The sequence below is a fragment of the Ambystoma mexicanum genome, chromosome 1p (genome assembly GCF_040938575.1).
Source record: "Ambystoma mexicanum isolate Mex_15411 chromosome 1p, UKY_AmexF1_1, whole genome shotgun sequence".
NCBI lineage: Eukaryota > Metazoa > Chordata > Amphibia > Caudata > Ambystomatidae > Ambystoma > Ambystoma mexicanum.
Genome location: NC_090921.1, coordinates 736,451,696 through 736,472,723, shown reverse-complemented (window position 1 = coordinate 736,472,723; position 21,028 = coordinate 736,451,696). Strand labels below are relative to the sequence as shown.

At 48.7% G+C, this 21,028-nt stretch overlaps 1 long non-coding RNA gene across 1 annotated transcript in view; it reads left to right on the top strand.

Annotated features, from left to right (window-relative positions):
- The window catches only part of LOC138563556 (uncharacterized), a 56,571-nt gene that overhangs the window by 4,942 nt on the left and 30,601 nt on the right, over positions 1–21,028 (top strand). The window contains exon 2 of the long non-coding RNA XR_011299584.1: positions 5,655–5,692. This is a non-coding gene — a long non-coding RNA (uncharacterized lncRNA). The remainder of the gene's footprint in view (positions 1–5,654; positions 5,693–21,028) is intronic.

The window sequence follows — 21,028 nt, the reverse complement described above, 5'->3', positions numbered from 1 at the left end:
ATTGTTCCCAGGGACCTCGCATTGCTGGTAGAATTCAACTTTACCCCGTGTGAGAAACCTGAAGGTTGTATCCTTCTAACTAGTCCCTGGGGATCGGTCATCCAGGTGGCCAGGACACGGCCATCACTATTGGATCCAGTTCCTGGTAGTGGACCAGTGAGGGAGGGTCACCTGGATGGGGGTGCTTGGGGAGCGGGACACCGACGGGTGACACGCGGTATCCCCTTTCCTTCAATACCTCTTCCCCATCCTACCACGTAGGACATTCGAAAACACTGCCCCCCCTTTCCTAACATAAACACTTACGCACAATGGACTAACACCAGAGCTGTTTACCTGACATGCCCCAATACAAGGGTCAGGCAAAGTCAGGCAATTGACGAGAATCACACACATCCGACGGCCCTTTCCCGTCCCCACAGGGATAAAAGGTGGCGCAAGGCAGACCGCACACCGAGACAGCTATCCAGACCAGGCAGTCCAAAAGAAGGAGAAAGGGGGCAAATATCGAGAGGCTGACGAGGAGAGACGCGACCGTGCGAACCCTCCACTGAAGGAATCGTAAAACCACTGGCAATAGCCCAAGTGTGCTCAGCAGATGTTAACGGTACACAAAGCATATTGATGCTGATAAGCCGGAGCGAGGGAGACTCCTGCTTCCGTGGTACCGGCCTTCACGCCAGTAAAGAAGAAAGCCAAGCGGTTCATCACAGCCAGTGAGTCAAAGGGAGAGCCGATAAGAATCGGGCTGTGGTGAATGAAAGTCGCATAGTGGCAAAGTGAGGGAAGTTCAAAGAACTATAAAATTGTAAAAGGGGAGACCGGCGGCAAAAGGGGGCCGGCACCACGTGGGTGCTGCTCTGCGAAACTCTGGTTGATCCCCGTCTGAGTAAAACTACAGATACCAGAAGGCCACAGGAGAGCCGGTAAGAAAGGTCAAAGTTGTCCCACAGGAAGTCAAGCAAATCCCCATACAGCGAAGCCTTTGACCTAAGAACTATAACGAAAGCAAGGGAAGTGAATCCCACCATATGAGAAAGCTAGGGAAGTGAATCCTGTGATAATTGAAAGTAAATGTGAATATGAAGTTGGCAAGAGTCAACCCGGAAGAGGCATGCTGACGAGAAGGGGGCAAGTCTAAAGTCCCAAGAAACAGTGTGTTGACACGAATGAACCCGGCCGAGGGATGTCCACTGGAACTGTTTAAAAAGACATTAAGATTTGTGAAGGAAGGAAAAGCCATAGTGAACCCGGTGGAGGGAGGCTGAAAGTAAAGAGATGTCAGCACCCAGAAGTGGGGGACTCAGAGGTGAAGTATCCTCACCCTAATTGAAACCAAGAAACAAACTTTCATTTTGTTGAAGGAACTTTTGTTTTTGTTACCTGAATACGTCAGGCCCTCGGAAGGCAAGAGACTTTCAAGAGAAACAAGACTTGGGCATCAACAGCCCTGATAGCTGCAAGCGGAAATGTCGTCTAGTGCCGGCTAAGCTCGAGAGTGTACAGTGCTCCAAGATCCCACCTTACTCCGTGCTCAAAATGTGGGGATGGGAGACCTAAGCTACCGCATCTTGATATATTATTTGGGAACACTTCTTTCTTTTCTTGCAAACTATCCCACACCCTTTTTGTATTAGTTGTAAGGTTTGGAAATAGGTTTCATAGTATAGGCCCTTTTCATTTGACACAACACCACTAGGACTGCCTTATTTTCATTTGATGGTCGACGCTTGCTCCGATCTTAGATTTAGTTTTAGATTAGGTGTTTTTCCAACCTGCATACAGTTTAATAAACACCTTTTGAACTGTGATCACTTATGTCTGCCTGTACTGTTGTCACCATGAGTTCCTTACACCCCGTGTTGGAGAAACTTAGAGCAGACCTTACACAATGCCCTCCTCCCCCCAACTCTTTCGTGGTTTGGGAGAATGGTGACAATTAAAATAAATGTTCTACCCTGGCTGCTGTATCTGTTCACTGCCCTACCGACCTCTCTCCCGGAATCCTTCTTTGCCAAACTAAAGCAGATGAGGCCTAGAATTAAACTGTTGACCTTAACCCTCCCCACATACTTCAGGGGTTTGGCCTCCCCAACTTCTGGTTGTACTATATGGCAGCCGAGATACGTGCCATGTTAGCGCACCTTAGAGATGACCTAGGAACATATCGAACCTTCATCGAAGACCTACACACCCACCCTAAAAAAGTTATGGACTTGTTATGGTTACCAACAAAAGCTATCCCTGACCACATTAGGAGACACCCAACTCTGGCAACCCTGTGTAATCTATGGAAAAAGAGTAAATGCAACAGCCATCTCTCTTCCTGGCCATCTCCATTCAGCTCAGTGTGGGGATCCGCGTTGGATGTTAGTGGGAGGGGCTTCCACCACACACAAAATGGTCTGACAAAGGTCTAGAAAGAGTTGGACAACTGTTCACTGAGGGCCGCTTCATTGAGTACACTCCCCTGTCTGAGACCCTGGGAACTGATTCACAGAGAATACCTCTGCCTCAAGGGCATTATGTCTGAACCAAAATGGTTCTCCAAGATTTCCCGACCACTCACTCCCTTTGAGAAAGTCATTATCGAAGCCACCTCAAGAAAGGGAATCCTGTCCAAAACATAAAATGTGATGGTCATGTTGGAACTAGAAGGAGGCAGAACTTCAAGCAGTCTTGGGCCGAACAATCAGGGAGGGAGATTTCCGAAGTGACCTGGGGTAAAAACTATAAACTAATGTTCTCTGGCAACCTTTATACCTCAGCGATGGAGCACAACTTTAAAATACTGCACTGTTGGCACCCCCCCTGAGAATTTCCAAGATGTTCCCGGGATCCTCCCCCCTCTGCCCTAGACACTGTGGTCGAACTGGCTCATGGTTCCACATGTGGTGGTCTCGCCCAAAGGTTAAGGTTTACTGGTCAGAAGTCCTCAGTTGGTTTAAAGATACAGTGGGAATAGACCCTGACCTGCTCCCTATGCAAGTGCTCCTGGGAGTCCTGGACGAGGACAGTAATGAGCAAAGATTCCCCATTCTTAGTTTCGCCATGTTGAGAGCGGAGAGGGTGGCCCTAGCACAGAAATGGAAAGACAACTCTATACCCACTAAAAACGACTGGATGAACAAACTCTAAGATATATACACTTCTGGGAAACTGGAGGCTATGGTTAATGACTGTGTGGAGTCGTTACATGTTGAGTGGGGAGCTTTTATCCTGAAATGGGGTAATGATAGGCTGAAACCTTGATCCCTAATACGTTACGAACCATGAGGTGAAATGGCTGGCCCTAAACCAAGACAGCAACCACAGGGGAAGAAAAAGGGGAATGCAATGACCCCGTGCCACCACTGAAGTTCGTTCTCTTGTTCTAATGTAACTAACCTGTTGTCCTGTCTGGTAGAATGGTCACAGTGTGTAACTTACTGTGGGGGGTTGGAAAGGGGTTTTGTTCAAGGAAGTTTGACAATGTTTGTGCCTTATTCCTGTGAACTGTAATTCCGAGAAAATAAAATTACTTAAAACATAAGTCATTTTCTTTTTAAAAGTACCATTTCGTGCGAAGTACTGATACTACTTATGATGTTTGAAAGATACTTCCAAGTGAAAGAAATGTAATTGTTCGGACGATAAATCTAAAGATGAACACTTTGTTTTCAAGTTAGAATGAGTCATTCTAAAGATGAACACTTTGTTTTCAGGTTAGAATGAGTAATTGGTTCAATTTACTGAAAAATTAATTTGTCAGTGATCCAGTTACATTGATATAGCAGAACAACAAATTATGTTAGCTTCCTTGGTCATCAAACACACAACATATATAGAGTGAACTTACTTGTTACTTAGATTACGAGGGCAAACTGTGGCTCAAAGTTCATGCATATTGAACATCATCATTCGCAACACGGATCATATACGGCAGGCAGCCCTGAAGTCATGCAGCTTGGTAACGCATAGCGGTGTAGTGTCTTCTTCGGCAATGTAGGTCAAGCACCAGCCAGAGTTTTCACTGCAACAGCACTTCTCCACCAGAGTAGGCTCACAACAATGGCAGGTACACCAGGTGGAAACATGTTCCATGCGACTGGGTTCAGACTCTGGTGATTGATCCTCATGATTTTCATCTGATTCCACATCGTATTGAGTATTTTCCTCTTTCGAGGATTTCCTCTTCTGAATATTCGGGCTCGTACAGGTAGGGCAGAATTGTTGCCATAGTTCCTAAATAGTGAAGAAGCACAGAATCAGCAGTGAGGTAAATAAAAACGTTTCTGTTTGTGTATAGTAAAGAAAAGAGGTTTCCCATTAACATTGAATGTTCAAGAAAGAAATGCGAAGAAACACAGATGTTACAAAAACACACTGTGAAAAGACAAGATAAATACGCTCAAACATTACAAGTTTGCAAGGACACATGTTTAAATATGGTTTGGTAAAGACATTCGTCCATAATATAAGAAATGAAAAGCAACTACTGAGTTAATTCATTTTAGGCAGTATAAGTACCAGTTTTCAGTGTATCCTACTTGGCAGATAGCTGAACAGAGCAGAAACGAGTAAGGGAAGCTTGAAATGAAATACACTGATACGAAGGAAAAACAAACACCAACTTTGTGTGATCAGAAAGGGTTTGTTTACACTTGTGAAGGAACAAGGCGTCTTGGCATTTCCATGGAGACACGTCAAGGTTGCATGCAAGGACGTTGACATCAGACGTGCATTGGGGTTGTGAAATGGGACGTGAGCATCTAGTAATGTCAGCATTAGGGGCGGGTGATCTGAATTAGTGCCGCAAGGGCACTTGAACTTAGGGCGATGGATCAACGATGGCGGTACCCAATCTGTCGTTTTCACATGTTAAAGTGAGAAAACTTGGGTAAGTTGCATTGGAATTTCTTTTAAGAACGATCAATGTATGCTCTAAAATACATGCCCGATCAATTGGGCCAATAAGATTTCTGACCGAACTACCCTTTTAATGACAGTCAGCGAAGAAAATTACAAACAATCCACAGGACAGGACACAAACCCAACACTCGAACTATATATGGCACACCAACTACTGCCCCCCCCACCCAGGCTTGCATGGTTTTCATAACATCTACTTAAACAGATGTTCTTAGAAAGGGTGGGGTCTGCATACATTTTACAATGGCAACAGTATACAATGTTTCAGGCGGTTTCAACTTCCATTACAAGCTTCTCGTAATAGGGCATACAAGCAATCATCAAGGTTCTCACAACTTTGCAACATGCAGCAGAAAGTTTCAGATACATTTCTAACAATTTAGCGTTTCTACTATGACTGTAACGCTCATCCGTGCTCCAGGCCTTGTGGGGGCATCGGGGAGTCCCCACCACTCCCACACAGATCCCGATTGGGAAACTGTAAAGGCACAAGAGGAATCTGCATGGGAGGCTGCCTCTGCACACCTTTGTCTGTGGGGTGCAGTGTGAAGTGTAGGCATACCTTGATGCAAGCTGAAGATGACCTGGAAGCTGGCTTGGACCAGTTGCTTCACTGGGTCCAACAATGCAATCCTGCTGGTGACGGCTTCATATGGTATATGACTGGCTAATGTCTCTCTTGGTTGTGGGCTTCCTTTGTTGTAGTCTTGTGGTGATCTGTCTTGCTTCCTTTTACCTTGCAGGGCGGTGGTCGTGAATATGAAGAATCCTGATGAGCTTGGTCAGTAAGCAATCTTGTATCTATTCATTTTCAATGTTCTGGTTATTCCAATGTCCCTCTAACCTTCTTGTTATCCAATGTCTTCATCAATGTCTCTTCACCTTCCTGTTCTCCTTTACCTTTTTCCGGCTACCCCTTCCTCTGCAACCTTGTTGTTCTCCTTTACAAGGTGGAGCCTGGAGTGTTCGGAGCAAGAACGCGGTGGAGCCAGGAGCGTCTGGAGCAGATAAGGTTGTAGGAGGAAGTGGAGGGAAACAGGAACCTCACCCCCTGGGGTGAGCGTCATTATGAAAAAACACTAAGAATGGGCTGAGGGTGGGCGGGGCTTATGTAGCCACAACTGGAAAAATGGTCCCTGAGATGTCCTGATACCGCGTAATTGGGACATCTTATGGGATTTTGGAAGTAATGGGTTTAGGCGGCTCATGCAGTTGGTTTGGGGAAAGCCTTGGTCACCCACGAGGACCGCCTCCCGCTATGCATCAGGTCATTCCATAACCTGACACCAATGTGGGACTGTATGTGTGTGTGTATGTATGTGTGTGTGTGTGTGTGTGTGTGTGTGTGTGTGTGTGTGTGTGGTTTAAGGGGTGCACTGTTTGAGGGGTCCTGCAGTAGGTGTGGGGAGTCAGTGCCATGGTGGCACCACAAGGACAAGGTTCTCACATGGCTCAGTGCCCGGCCCGCTTAATGTTGCTTATTCTACATGCTGAAGTACGCTTGTCCAAGCCAATCAGGAAAGATGTACAAAGCGAGTAGCCTGTGAGGCGAGATGCTTCTAGCAGCATATCTGGGCTACAGTCAGTTACGACATGCGCAGAAAATAGAATAATTCAGTTAAAGGCAGTAAGGCACCATTTGAAAATGGCAGCTGCAGACGGCTGAGCTTTCACAAGTGAGGAGCACATAAACGGATGGAACGGGTTTGCTTTTTCCACCACAACCGTTTGGTCTGGGTACGAACTCTGTTCAAGTACTTGGAAATCTGGTTTTCTAGGGATCTACCACATACCTTAGTTTCCCTGCAAAACGATTCAGGTAAAAAGCCTCAAAAACATTGAAGAGGACTGGGGAAGCCTACCCCTTCCTCCCCCTCCTAGGAAATTCATGACACAGAAGAATGCCAGGAAACACTTCAATCACCTATTCTATTTTGGACCAATTCGCAGTGGTCCAATGATTGGCAAGTATGTCGAGGGATACACCCTCAGCCAGCCATACGCCCTCAACCAGTCCTACAGACCAGGTGCGGTACGAATGTACCCCAGCATGGATGAAGAGCCCCACGTCTTAACCAAAGACACCTCTATTGACAACCTTGATTAGAGCACCAAGAAGCCATGTTGCTGACGTCGTTAGAGACACCACGACATAGCTGCATTAGACATGAAGCACACGTGCCATCCGCACTTCAGGAGACAACCGCACACTTGAATACATGAAGAACATGAGCGTTCAGTTCGATAGGTAGAGGGCAGACACATATACATATTGGCCCTCATTACGATACTGGCGCTAAACCATGGCGCTATTAGCACCATGGTTGGTGCCGGTATCGTAACGAGTCCGCCAATGTTCAATGGGGAATTACCACCCCATTCCAAGGTTGGCGGGCGGTAATTCCCCATTGAACATTGGCCCTTCCCCATTCCCATTTTTGCCCCATAGGGCAAATTGCGGTACCGTACTTAGCACCAAGGTCCCTTTTCGGGTCCCTACTTTAACGGCTGGTCTAGACCAGCCGTTCAGGTCGGGTCCCGCAAAGGGACCTCGTAGTAAGGCGCTAATGGGTTAACGGCGCCACAGCCTTTTACGGCGCCGTTAACCCATTAGCGCCAGGGTCGTAACGAGGCCCACTGTCATTGCTTTTAATATTTTTTGTCACTAGCCAAATGCATCAACGCAGAAACCTCAAGAAACAAGAGAAAATCTTGCCCATGCTCACATGCAAATAACCCTATGAAACTGCAGGGGCACCTATGGGACCTGACAAAACCACGTATGACTAACCTATGGAGAATGTAGTTTTGCACGGACATCATAGAAACTGCATTATAATGGTTAAGGAAAATTACAGCAGGCCACAGCCCCCTCAGCAAGAGTCGAGCTGAGCTGAATTCAGGCTGGGCAGAGAGCAAGACGTGTGAGACAGGACCCGTAGCCAAGGCTACAAGATACGGATGACATTCCATTCCCTAGATGACAAAGGCACCAGCTGCAGTAAATACAAAGACTTCCTCATTATTCAGAGCTACACAGCTCAAATTTGTGGTCTCTGAACAGGTGACTCGGCCAAAGCAGACAATGCACAGCGACTAGCGCTGGGAAAGTGAACCGATCTCAGGCTACCAGACAGAAGACTGCAACAAATATGCTACAATATGACACAAGTGTTGCACCGAGCAAAAGAGCACTCTCACAGACTAAGGTGGTACACACAAGTTATAATGCAGACACTTAGTCATTCTTATTACACCGAGAGCTGAGAACCTTTGCAGATCCCAGGCCTGGGGACGTCAGCTTTATCCAACCATAGTTCAGTATCCTAGAGGTGGGTTGCAACAGACGAGAACCAATGGTAAGACTCCCAAACTGCAACATTGTTATAGATAGTGATTCGGGGATGGACCAGGCTAGCCACCTGACATGCAAGGGCCAGTAGAATAACATCTATTGTGTACACTATAGGTAGTAAGGTACTCAGTACAGAATCACGACATATTATCCCCACCAAAAATATTGCTGTATATTGCTGTATATATGGTCATCTGGAACGGTCATAGGTGATATTTTTGGGGGGGATAATTTTGGGGGTTTTTAGGAGCAGGGGTTTTGTATTTTTGTATGGCGATATTTTTGCAGGGATATTAACACATGGAACCCTCAGTACCCAATTAGAAGGGCCGATAGGTTTTCTGGAGAAGGGCCCAAGTTGTGACATGGTGCTGACGTCACACAAGAGTAAAACCCCACTAGAGTAAAACAGGCCTGCGAGCCGAGAAAGAACGAGTCGTGCATGGATTTCTCCTGTTCCTGTGCTGATCCCTGTTGGTTTTCTTGTAATTAACCGCAGTTTGAACTTGCCGTTGACTGAGTCCTCGGTTTATTCTGGAGAGGGTGTTCGACCTTCCAAGAGTCTGCGTACTTCCAGTGTCCCTCTGGTATGCCTGGGAGTTCTTCCCAACAAGGTTAGTAGCAGAGGATTATTGGCTGCGCCAGCCCGGCACCAGGTATTATTCACCGAATAGGATAGATGTGAAGCCCAGAGGAGGTGAGTTTGTATTCCTGACCAGATCAGCTTGATTGCAGAGCATGGGTTATTCCTTAACCAAGGCCTCCTTACCAGAGGGAGCTCTTCCTCTTGATACACCCCTCTGCTGTAGTCCAATGAATGCCAGAAAGAGGAGCAAATCAAGCGAAAGAGTGGGTAGCACACACCGATATGGATCTCAAGCAGTAAGAAAAAAAGACAATGGCTAATGTAAGCCAGTAACTGAGTAGAATATTATCTCTCAGTGTAGCTATTGACCTGTTCTTTGTAGTTTGATGGGTGCAGGAATAAAGAGCCAATGAGCCGGTTTCAGGTACCTAATGCAAGACACAAGCAAATAAAATAACCCCTCAATGTGGATGCCCTTTCTTAAGGTACTGTAGTGAAAGTAGCTAGAACTTTCCTTACCAGGTATTACAGGGTCAAGTCAGAGTGATGAAATGAAGAACTGGAAGAGGAGTCTGGTTCAGGGATAAAAGGTGTAAAATAATAAACAGGAAGGGTAGTAGAGGAGGCTATCCCGGATGGAACGAGGGTCGCTCTAGATCCGGGTTGGTGCACTAAATCTTATCAGCAAGGTGTCCAGGAGTGCACTATCTCCAAATAATCAGGAAGGTTCACTGGAGTCAGGGAGGATCCTATGAGAGTTTGCAATTTTAGGAATGCAAAGCAACCCATGGTTTAGGTTGTGTATAGTCACAAATGCAGAGAACAACTAACAGAGGTACCTGATGGAGAGGTAAGGGGCCCGTACACCCCAGAATGGTGTGCAGCACAGGAGCACAGGAGCGACGTGCAGCGCCGAAAGACCTGCACGGTACGCTTGGCAGAAGCAGTACAGAGATGGGCAAGGCAACCGAGTATCCAACGTGAAGCAAGAAGCAGTCCAACAGCAGGCGAGGATCGACAACGTACGTGACAAGTCCGAGAACAAAACGGTAGACAGAAGACAGTCCGGTAAAACAGGCAGGGTTCGGCACATATGTGGGAATCAAGAATCAAGACAGGCAAGGTTCGTCAGGTCAGGTATCAAATCCAAGGAAACAATGTAGCGCTACTAGAGAGAACTTAGTCAATCAGAAGCACTGGGCTTCTGGCGAGAACGCCACTTATACATCCATTGAGGGTGTTTTCTCCCACGCACAACAGCTGACCTGGTCATGTGAGCGCCCAGCATGGCACGGCTTTTTGCAAGGTGTAGAACGGCGGATGTTAGTTTCCAGGGCAACCACCAACGCCACCAGGGAGGGCAGCGACATTACCAGTGCGCAACAACAGAGGCGCCTGGGTGGAACACCAAGGGGGTTGAGGGCGGAGCACAACAGAAGGAGGAGGAGCAGGCCTAGGGGCCTGGGCCGCAGGAAGTAGATAAAACCTGAGATGCATCGATCTCAGCATGAAGCCCATCACAGACTTGACATTGAGGAGACTGAGTTTTGCAGACGATTTCTGTAGCAACATGGACACGGGATTGGAAAATGAGGACAAGTACAGTGGGGAAGAGAGGGGGGAGCAGGTTCAATCCCAGCCAGCAAGGACAGGGACAGACAAACGGGTGTCATGGGAGTTTAGGACACATACACAGAGAGAAGGAGAGGGCGGCTTGCACGAGCAGGTACAGCAGGCGAATGACATTTGCACCTCACACAGCACATACATCAACAGACTAAGGGATCTCCAAGGACGAAGGAGAGGGGAGACAGCCATAACTTGTTCAAGGGGACGATTGACTAGAGTATATGACGATAACAGGAGAGTGCCCATATTAGAACCAATAGATGTATGCACAGGAATAGAGAGCGAGAGGGGGGACCGTCAGGTGAGACTGACTAGGAGGACACACAAGGAGGCAGCATTCACACAGATGCCCTTACTAGAGAGAGGAAGGGTGCGACCGAAGTATGTGCCATGGAAACACACAGACAAGAAGAATGTGAAGTGTAGGTTACCATCGTTGAGTGCGGGAGTGGGGAAATGGATTTATGAGATTGGGAAAATGACTATTAGTATCAATATTAGGAGACACAGCTGATGACGCATGGAAGAGGGCGGGGTTCCCAGGGGTGACAACACAAAACACAGCCCATGGCGGATCGCCATTTGCAAACTGCAGGGAGGCAGTATGGCAAGCATTGAGGACACAATACCCAGACACGTCAGACATCGGGCCATTACATCACGCAAAATGAGAGAAGACGAAGATCCTGTGCAGTACATTCAGGCGATTCAAGAGCTTTGGCGCCTCGAAACTCGAGAGCCTTGGGATAAAAGTTTAGCGTTACACTATCACATACTAGTACAAGGGCTACCAGATGTAGTGCAGAAGAGTCTAAGGAGGTTAGTAGGGATGGAGGCGAAGGGATGGCCAGAGATACAGCTCACAATAGTTTACCATTGTAGGCTGTGGCAGGAGAAGGTTAAGAATGGAAGGACAGAAAGGCAGATGAAGCGAAATTGGTACAGAAAAAACTATCGAAGCATGCAATGAAAGGGTCCTAACCAGCCCCACCACACAAGCACAGCAGCAGCAGCAAAAGCCACAACCACAGCAGTACGCACCGCCCATGGGAGGAGGGTGTATGGGGCGGGGCAGCCCACAACAAGGGTTTCCGAGGAAGGGAGGCTAACGGAGAGGGCGTGGCTTCAGGCCACAGATACATCACAATCAAGAGGCGTTTCCAGCGGGGTTTTCGGGGATATGGACAACAGAACCCAGTGGACTTTCCGGGGGGATCCAGGGGGAAAGGAGGGAGCCACCACAGTGTTGGACCTGTGGGCAGATAGGGCACATCTCAATGGTATGTAGGTTCAGGGGGATGAAACAGAATTGGGGAGGGCAGGGCCAACAGCCATACCAAGGGGATCAGGATGATTATTAAGCACAGGACCAGCAACAGCAAGGACAAATACAGGACATGTATCAACAAGCGCCACAAGCAGACACAAGCACCACAGACACAAATGCAGGTACCACATATGTCGGCACTGGTACCACAGTATTTACAAGCACCGCAAATTCAAGGGAACACACAGCAATTAGCACAGATACAGCACAATGACACACCAGCTTACGTGGACACAGTAGCAACAGTTCCTGTCGCAAACTCGAGGGAGCAACCATGGTAGAGAACAACCCCTTTACAGGAAATGTGTTGTCCCTGTACCCCCAATAAGACAGCCCACAGACACATTTGATGTGTCCCATCCTGTCGATCACACCCAACCCTGCATAGGGGTGGCGATAGGTGAAAAAACTTTTTCCTTTCTTGTCGACACAGGGGCGACTAGTTCATGCATTAGGGAAGGAGCATTTACACTGTCAGGCGATGCCATGAACACTCAAGGCTTCCCTGGGGCTCGGGAAGTGGTTCCTTTTACAGATAATATCTCACTATCTATAGGAGATCACAATCTATCACTGCTTTTACTTTACTCTACTCTCGACCGACACCTGTAAACATACTGGGACGAGACATTGTGAGCAGACTACATATGACCATCTCATTCACAGACAAGGGCATAGTGTGCTCTACATCAGGCATACACATGCTAACTGTAAGCACCTGTTCAGGCCAGAAACACCACTGGACGAGCCAGAAGGAACAATAGTGCCCATAGAAATAGAGATAGTGATGGCAAGAGAGGATTGGAATGCAGCACAAGGGATGGACGACACAGGGCGGGCATGGAGAGCAATAATCACAGTTGCGGAGGGGGGCAGGTTAACCACAGTGACAGATGACTAACTATTTTTTTTTTAACAATTTCTTTATTAGTTTTCCAGTTGTATAACAATTAACACATCAGACAATGTCAATACAACCGTTCAGACAGGAAGACAGAAAAGAAAAACAACAACTTCCCACTCGGGAGCATAACCCACCCCCCACTCAACCCCTAACTCCCCACCAGGTTAACGGTACATGCAACAGAACACATCCAAATGGCTAGAACTCCACCTAGGATACATTGACCTTGATCCAAATAAACAAAACCAAAAATAATAAGCCCGCAGCCAACGAAGATGCTGAACAAATTATAGATTCAATAGTCTTCCACCCTGCCCAGGGGTACTTTCTTCATTGTGCTGCGGAGAGAGGGTGCTCTCAGAGTCTGACTCACGAGCCATATAGCTCCTGAAAGAGTACCAAAAGTCCCCGGGTCTACAGTTAAGAGGGAGCGTTTGGTTGTATTGCGACTCTCTACGCTCATACATCGACATGCAATTTTTCCATTGGTGTATTGAAGGTGCCTGAGATGCCCCCCATGCACGTGTCACCAGGGACTTGGCGACCGCTGAAGCCATCCCAAACAGCTTTCTATCGTTGCTTATATGCAATTCTACCCACGACAGCACCCACGTTTCTGGAGTGAAAGGGATCGAGGTCTACAACACCTGCTCCATCACCTCAGCTACCGCACCCTAGAAAATCTGGACATGGGAACAAGACGATGCTACAGCATAGTGTGGATGCACGGTACAGGTGGGGTGCCATTGGGGCCAGAGATGTTTCAGTATGGAACTGACATTGCCATTGCATGGCTTCCATGCATCGAAGGGAAAATGGGCGAGTTCCAAACAAGCACCTGTTCAGGCCAGAAACACCACTGGACGAGCCAGAAGGAACAATAGTGCCCATAGAAATAGAGATAGTGATGGCAAGAGAGGATTGGAATGCAGCACAAGGGATGGACGACACAGGGCGGGCATGGAGAGCAATAATCACAGTTGCGGAGGGGTGCAGGTTAACCACAGTGACAGATGACTAACTATTTTTTTTTTAACAATTTCTTTATTAGTTTTCCAGTTGTATAACAATTAACACATCAGACAATGTCAATACAACCGTTCAGACAGGAAGACAGAAAAGAAAAACAACAACTTCCCACTCGGGAGCATAACCCACCCCCCACTCAACCCCTAACTCCCCACCAGGTTAACGGTACATGCAACAGAACACATCCAAATGGCTAGAACTCCACCTAGGATACATTGACCTTGATCCAAATAAACAAAACCAAAAATAATAAGCCCGCAGCCAACGAAGATGCTGAACAAATTATAGATTCAATAGTCTTCCACCCTGCCCAGGGGTACTTTCTTCATTGTGCTGCGGAGAGAGGGTGCTCTCAGAGTCTGACTCACAAGCCATATAGCTCCTGAAAGAGTACCAAAAGTCCCCGGGTCTACAGTTAAGAGGGAGCGTTTGGTTGTATTGCGACTCTCTACGCTCATACATCGACATGCAATTTTTCCATTGGTGTATTGAAGGTGCCTGAGATGCCCCCCATGCACGTGTCACCAGGGACTTGGCGACCGCTGAAGCCATCCCAAACAGCTTTCTATCGTTGCTTATATGCAATTCTACCCACGACAGCACCCACGTTTCTGGAGTGAAAAGGATCGAGGTCTACAACACCTGCTCCATCACCTCAGCTACCGCACCCTAGAAAATCTGGACATGGGAACAAGACGATGCTACATGGTAAAAATCAGCAGGGGATTGATGGCATCTCCTGCACTCTGGTGACCGGAGGGGAAACAGTTTATGTAAAGACAGAGGGGAGTAGTACAGTTGATGTAAAAATTTAAAATGTATCAGGCGAAATCTGTTATTACTGGAAATCAATTTAGTCTGAGCAAGAATGCCCCTCCGTTGATCCTCATATAAAGAGCGAGCCATGCTAACCTCCCATTTAACCCTGTAGGCAGAAGAAGGATAAACCCCAAGCCCCCATGTCAGACAATACAGGGAAGAGATCACTTTCTTAGAGGAGGGCGGGGCTACAATATGCTCTACAATCGGGGAGGTTACTGGGGCCTCAGGAAAGTCGGGCCATTTTGACTTCAGTACCTCGCGGAGGCGGAAATATAACAATTGGGTGAGTGGAGTACAGTCACCCCTCGTCTTAAGAGTTTCCCAAGTTATACATTTCCCCTGTGGTGCCACATCGCCCAGGGTGTGAATGTGCTGACTCTGGAAATGTTGAATGAAAATGCGTTCAAATGTAAGGGGGATCCCACGGACCCTATCTATGGCCATCCTGGGTGAATACCACGGGCCCACCCCTGCCCACCTCGCCAGACTGTCCCAGGCCCTGAGCGTGACCTCCAATGGCTGAACCTCCGACTTCAAATGGCGCTCCCGAACAGCCCAGAGGTAGCCCCTAAGGTCTTCCGTTTGAGCAATAGCCCTCTCGAGCTGCGAGTGCGGCAGATCATTCGTCGGGGACCACCACCAAATCGAGTACTGAATCTGTGCCAACAGAAAGTAAAGAAACAAGTTAGGAACCTCGAACCCCCCTTGGGCATATGAGCTGTACATTATGCGCAAGGAAATGCGGGATCGCTTCCCCGTCCAGATCAGTCTAGTCAACATAGTTTCTATACGAGTCCAGAATGATACCGGGGACCATACCGGAACGTTATTGAAAACGTACAAAGGTTTTGGTAGGACAACCATTTTAACAAGAGAGATACGGGCTGCCTGGGAGATAGGAAGCCGGACCCAAGAATCCACCCGATGTTCCAAGCTGAAACATAGTTTTCCTGATACAAAAGAGCGGGTGTAGTGGACTCCCTAACACCCAAATACTGGATTCCCTGTGGACACCAAGCGAAGGCCTCACCCACATCCTGCAGGGTTACTCCTGGTGTAAGCGGAAGCACCTCAGACTTGGCCCAGTTTATCTGCAGCCCAGACAAAGCACCAAATGCAACTATCTCCCCCATCACGGGTTGCAGGTTCGTTCGAGGATATTTTATGTATTAAAGAATATCATCTGCATAGAGTGAAATGATAGATGCAAAAGACCGAATTATCATGCCGCGATGAGAGTGGAATTCTCTCAATACACAGGCCACCGTCTCAATAGCCAGGGCAAATAGGAGAGGGGAAAAGGGACAGCCCTGCCTAGTGCCCCGAATAGGAGAGATAGGAACAGACTGGACCCCATTCGTATACACCCTCACCCGTGGAGCCGTATATAAAAGGCGTATCCAGGCAAGATACGTAGAGCCAATACCCGAGTGGCACAAAACCTCAAACAGGAAAGGCCATTCCACAGAATCAAACGCCTTTTCCGCGTTCAAGGCTACCACCGCAGTCGGAACCTCTGGATTCACATTATGCGTCATAGTAAATAATCTGCGCAGATTATTCTGAGTGGATCGCCACGGAATGAAACCTGCATGGTCGGGAAGGATTAGTGCTGGCATATGCGGGAGAAGCCGGTCTGCAAGTAATTTAGCAATGATTTTATTATCAGTATTTATCAATGAAAGGGGGCGATAAGAGGAACAACATTTAGGGTCCTTGTTGGGCTTGAGTAATACCGTAACCAGGGCAGTACGCGTGGACTCCGGGAGTACCCCGGAGGACGCCACTTCCTCACACATTTTACCCAGGTGGGGAATAAGTAAATCAGGGTATGCCTTGTATAATTCAGCTGATATGCCGTCCATTCCTGGGGCTTTCCCCTTTCGGAAGTGACATAATCGCCCTGCAGAATTCCTCCATCGTGTGGGTTCATTAAGCAGCCCACCCACCTCCGGTTCAAGCCAACCCAAGGCAACCCTATCAAGAAAGTTGGTGATATCATCACGCCCAGCCGAACTAGTGGCAGTGTACAACTGTTCATAATATTGGCGAAATACCTTGTTTATCTCCAGCACATCCCTGACAAGTGCACCGCTCTGAGATTCCACCTCCAAGATAGGCTGCAAGTGGTTCTCCTGTCTAATAGCACAGGCAAGGGTCCTACTCGGACGATCTCCTTCCCCATATCTCGTGGCAGCCACTGGGTCACCCAAGAACCGTTCCTCATCATCCATCAGAGCCCGGACCTCCCGCCTCCTCGCAGCAAGAGTAGTTTGCAGATCTGGAGAATCTTCACTTCCCTGAAGGAGTTTGAGATCTCTAATTTCCCTTTCCTTATGAACAATTGCCCTGCGAATGTTCTTAAGTGCCCCCCCTTCCTTCGACATGCACCAGCCTCACAGGAACACCTTAAAAGTTTCCCAAACCACCCCTGGACTGGGAACCGACTCTGCGTTAAACTGAAAGAACTCTGTGATGGCCTGGCGAAGCTCCTCCCGAAACACCAAGTCTTCTAATGCTCGGGCACGGAACCTCCAACGAAGCTGTCTAGGATAAGATGCGGGACCCTTAAATTTCACCCGAACTGGGGAATGGTCCGAAAGAGTACGCGAAAGAATATCTACCCTGACCACCCCACGGGCCAAGCCTGGGGACATAAAACACGTAGTCTATTCTAAACAAACTTCTAGAGTGAAACGTAAATTCCCGGGCGTCAGGATGACACCGCCGCCAAACATCAAACAAGGGGTAATCGACTATAATGGATTGCAATTTTTGCACTGCATGAGGAACTGGACGTTGTGTCGATGCCGACCTATCCCACGTGGAAGAAAGGGCTACATTAAAATCCCGCGCCCACACAATCTCATAACCCGGGAACAGTCACAGCTGCTCCAAGCATGTTTGAAAGAAATCAGGAGAATCACAATTAGGGCCATAGATGTTAACAAACAGAACAGATTGAGTCGCAATCTCCCCGGCCACCAATAGGAAGTGTCCCTCCTCGTCCGCCACCTGCTTGTGAAGTTTGAATTCTAAGGAGCGATGGATATAAGTTGCAATACCTCAGGAATGTGTGGAATAAGAAAATCCATACCTATGTATTCCCCAGCCAGAAAGGGCAGGGAGCCTGGAGCCTCTACCCAGGTGCGTCTCTTGTAAACATAATACATTAACCCAATGATTCCTTGCATAATTAGATATGAGTCGCACCTTTTTTGCGTTAGTAAGTCCCTGAATATTCCACGTGAGCAAAGTTATGTCCAAAGGGACAGAAGAACCTGGCCCCATAGGAGAACTCATAGCGCCGCTCTGAGAGTACATGATGGAGCTGTGGTCGCCAAAATATCAACCGGAGCGCCGCCACAAGGGGACCCAGTCTGTCCGGGCGAACCCAAGGCGTTGTCTCCACCAATAAGAAAGCTCATCCCTCCCATCCCATGGGCATAATTATATCAGGATGGCCACACCCAAGATTAGGAGAGAACCCTAACAGGTGCAAAGTCAGGACTAAGCAATTTACAAGGTAAGTAATTCCAGCAAGTATAATCTTACGCAACACTTCGTCTGTGCATACAGTAACCTGGAACCCCCCCCCCCTCCCAACAACACCCAAACAATTCCAACCAAATAACAAACCTGACCCCGGGCCCCTCCCTCCACCCACGCCAGAAACCCCAATCTACTTGCCCCATCATCCCACCCACCACCCTGAACCCCACCAACAGTTCACAACTCCAAGCTAAGTGGCCGCTGGGCTCGGGGGGAAGCTGGCGGCATCTACGGCTCATAAAGCTTGGAGGCTCAATACCATGGTTACACATCGCAATTCAATCACCCACCAGAAAAACAGAGTTATTCGGTACAGTTCCATCACTAGCTGACATCTTACATGGCCCTCACAAGGGCCCCATCGTGCACCATTAAACAGTCCCATGACCACGCCAGTCCATCCCCGATCATGGGGACATCGGGGCAGGAGGCCCGGAGTCAGGAATGCTCGAGGTAAACCTCTCGGCCAATTCAGGGTTAGTGAAGAAGGACACCCTACCATCATGCACCACCCTATGTTTAGCAGGATACATCATTGCATAGCGTATCCCATTCTTCCGCAACATGGCCTTGACGCTTAGAAACGTTTTCCTCTTGATCCTGCACCTGCTGGCTAAAATCAGGAAATAAGCATATAGTTGATGAGCCCCATTGCAGGTTCTTCTTTTCTCTGGCCACTCGCAACAGGGTATCGCTATCCCTATAACTGAAGATTCGGGCTATGATAGCTCTTTCCGGGGCGCCCGGGGGTGATCTGACCGCCAATGAACGATGGGCCCTTTCGACCATAAATATATCCGAAACTGGCGGATCGTCCAAAACCTCCTTCAGCAACTTTTCAACAAAGAGTTCCATGTTGTCAATATGACTGGACTCAGCCACCCCAGGAATCCTTATATTGTTCCTCCTTGATCTCCCTTCCAAATCATCATTCTTTGCCGTTACTTTCTTCACTGCCTGTTGTTATGATGACACCTCTCTTTGAAGAGCGGAGATCTTGTCCTCCCCATCACCAATCCTCTGCTCCGCCTCTTCCATCCATCCACACAGCTTCTCAATTTGTATTACCGATACATCTACCTTACAGGTGAGCGCATCGATCTTCGCTCCCAAACTGTCAGTACTTCCCTTGAGGGCTAGTAGGGTCTGGTTTAAAGCAGACATGTCAATATGAGCAGCCCCGGACTCCTCTCCCTGGCAGGCCATCGCTCTATCCGCCTTCGCAAATTGCTCCATCTTGGATTGTTTCTTTGGGTTGCCCATTCCAGGGGGATACCGGGAGCCACAGACGGCGGCCGTGCTCAGGTCAGTCCGACTCCAAACACAGGATGAAGAAAGTCTTTAATTTCAGATTTTACAGGGCTTTGGTGGCGTATGGGCACAAGATGAGGGCAAAGAATCCAGGCTCCCCCCGCATCCACAAGGACAAACACTAGCAGCGCCCCACCCCACTGTTATTTTAGTGGGGACAGGTGGGGGGAGGGTACCTACGACCAACTCACAGACCGACCCTTCACGGGTCCAACTCAAAGCTGTTCCAAGGTGTGTGAAGGCCAAAGCACCGCAAAAAAAAAACTGTCCAGGAAGAAGGGGGGGGGGGTACCTTACTATACTTCCAGGGGAGGGTACCTCTCCAAGTCCTCCACAGTGCCACTGTTCCGTACACGAATGCCCCTTGCCTCAGGTCTCGAATGCCCCCACCCTCCACCACAGTCCTCGGAAAGGTACAACCAAATGGGCAAAGGTGTCCACGATCCCTCGTCGCCAAGAGGAGGTCCCCGTAGCACTGATCCACACAATCAAAAAGGGGCTGATCCACTCACCTCTATGGGAGCCGTGACCACCCGCCTCCACCACCTCCAAGGCTCCGAAAAGGATGTGCAGGAGCACAGCCACTGCCCGCCGGGGGGGGGCCCGCGGCACCAAGCCAGGACGTCAGCGCCGCAAAATATACAACAAAGCCGGCCCGGGGGAGGCTCGCACAGGTACCGCGGGGCGCGCCCACCAGTCCCTTGCGCTGCCCGCCCCAGCACCACGCCCACAGCACCTCCAACGAGCGCCGAGAATGGCGCCGGCGACCGCCAAGGACGCTCAGCACACAGGACTCCACGAGGCGGGGGGAGGGCTCACCGGCTCCACGCGGCCAAAGCCACTCAAAGCCCAGGGGGCAAACTCCACAATCCGCCGCTCGCAGCCACCCCGAGTCAGCGCCCAGGTGCTCCCCAAGTGTTCCGCCACAGACAGGAACAAAGTCCAGGCTTCCACGACATGGTATGCAGCTCTGGTGGAAGAAGGATTTAAGGCCTCCAGCAGAGCGCTTTCAGGCTGCGGCCATTTTCGATGCCGCGCAACAGCGCCCCCACAGATGACTAACTATTTAAGGAGGAGAGACAGGAACAAGAGATGGTGTTCAAGATTAGTGTAATGTACTGGTTACAGATACACTAAAGCAAAGTGCCACAGAGAATGGCAATGGAGGTGCCGCCCTCATTCTGGGAGGAGGACATGGCCAAGGTACCCAGCAGTTTATGGACCACAAGTCCTTATGACGTGGGTTGCATAAAAAACATGGGGGGAGTGAGTATCAAGCTGAAGACAGGAGAGATTTTGCCAACAGTAAAACAGTACCCAACATTCCAACCTTGGAGGACCCGGTAAGTCCCCATTCCGGGAACCATTCCCCATTCGAGCCCCCAGAGGGCTCAATGGGAATGGGGATGGAGCTAATAACGGTACCGCAATTTGTGGTACTGTTATTAGCTCTGAAGTCCCTTAACGGGTCACTTCCATGATGCCTGGTAAAACCAGGCGTTAAAGAAGGGACCCGCTAAGGGACCTCGGAATAGGGTGGTAAGGGATTACCGGTACCGGTGTCCTTACCGGTGCCGGTAATCCCTTACCACCTACCTCGTA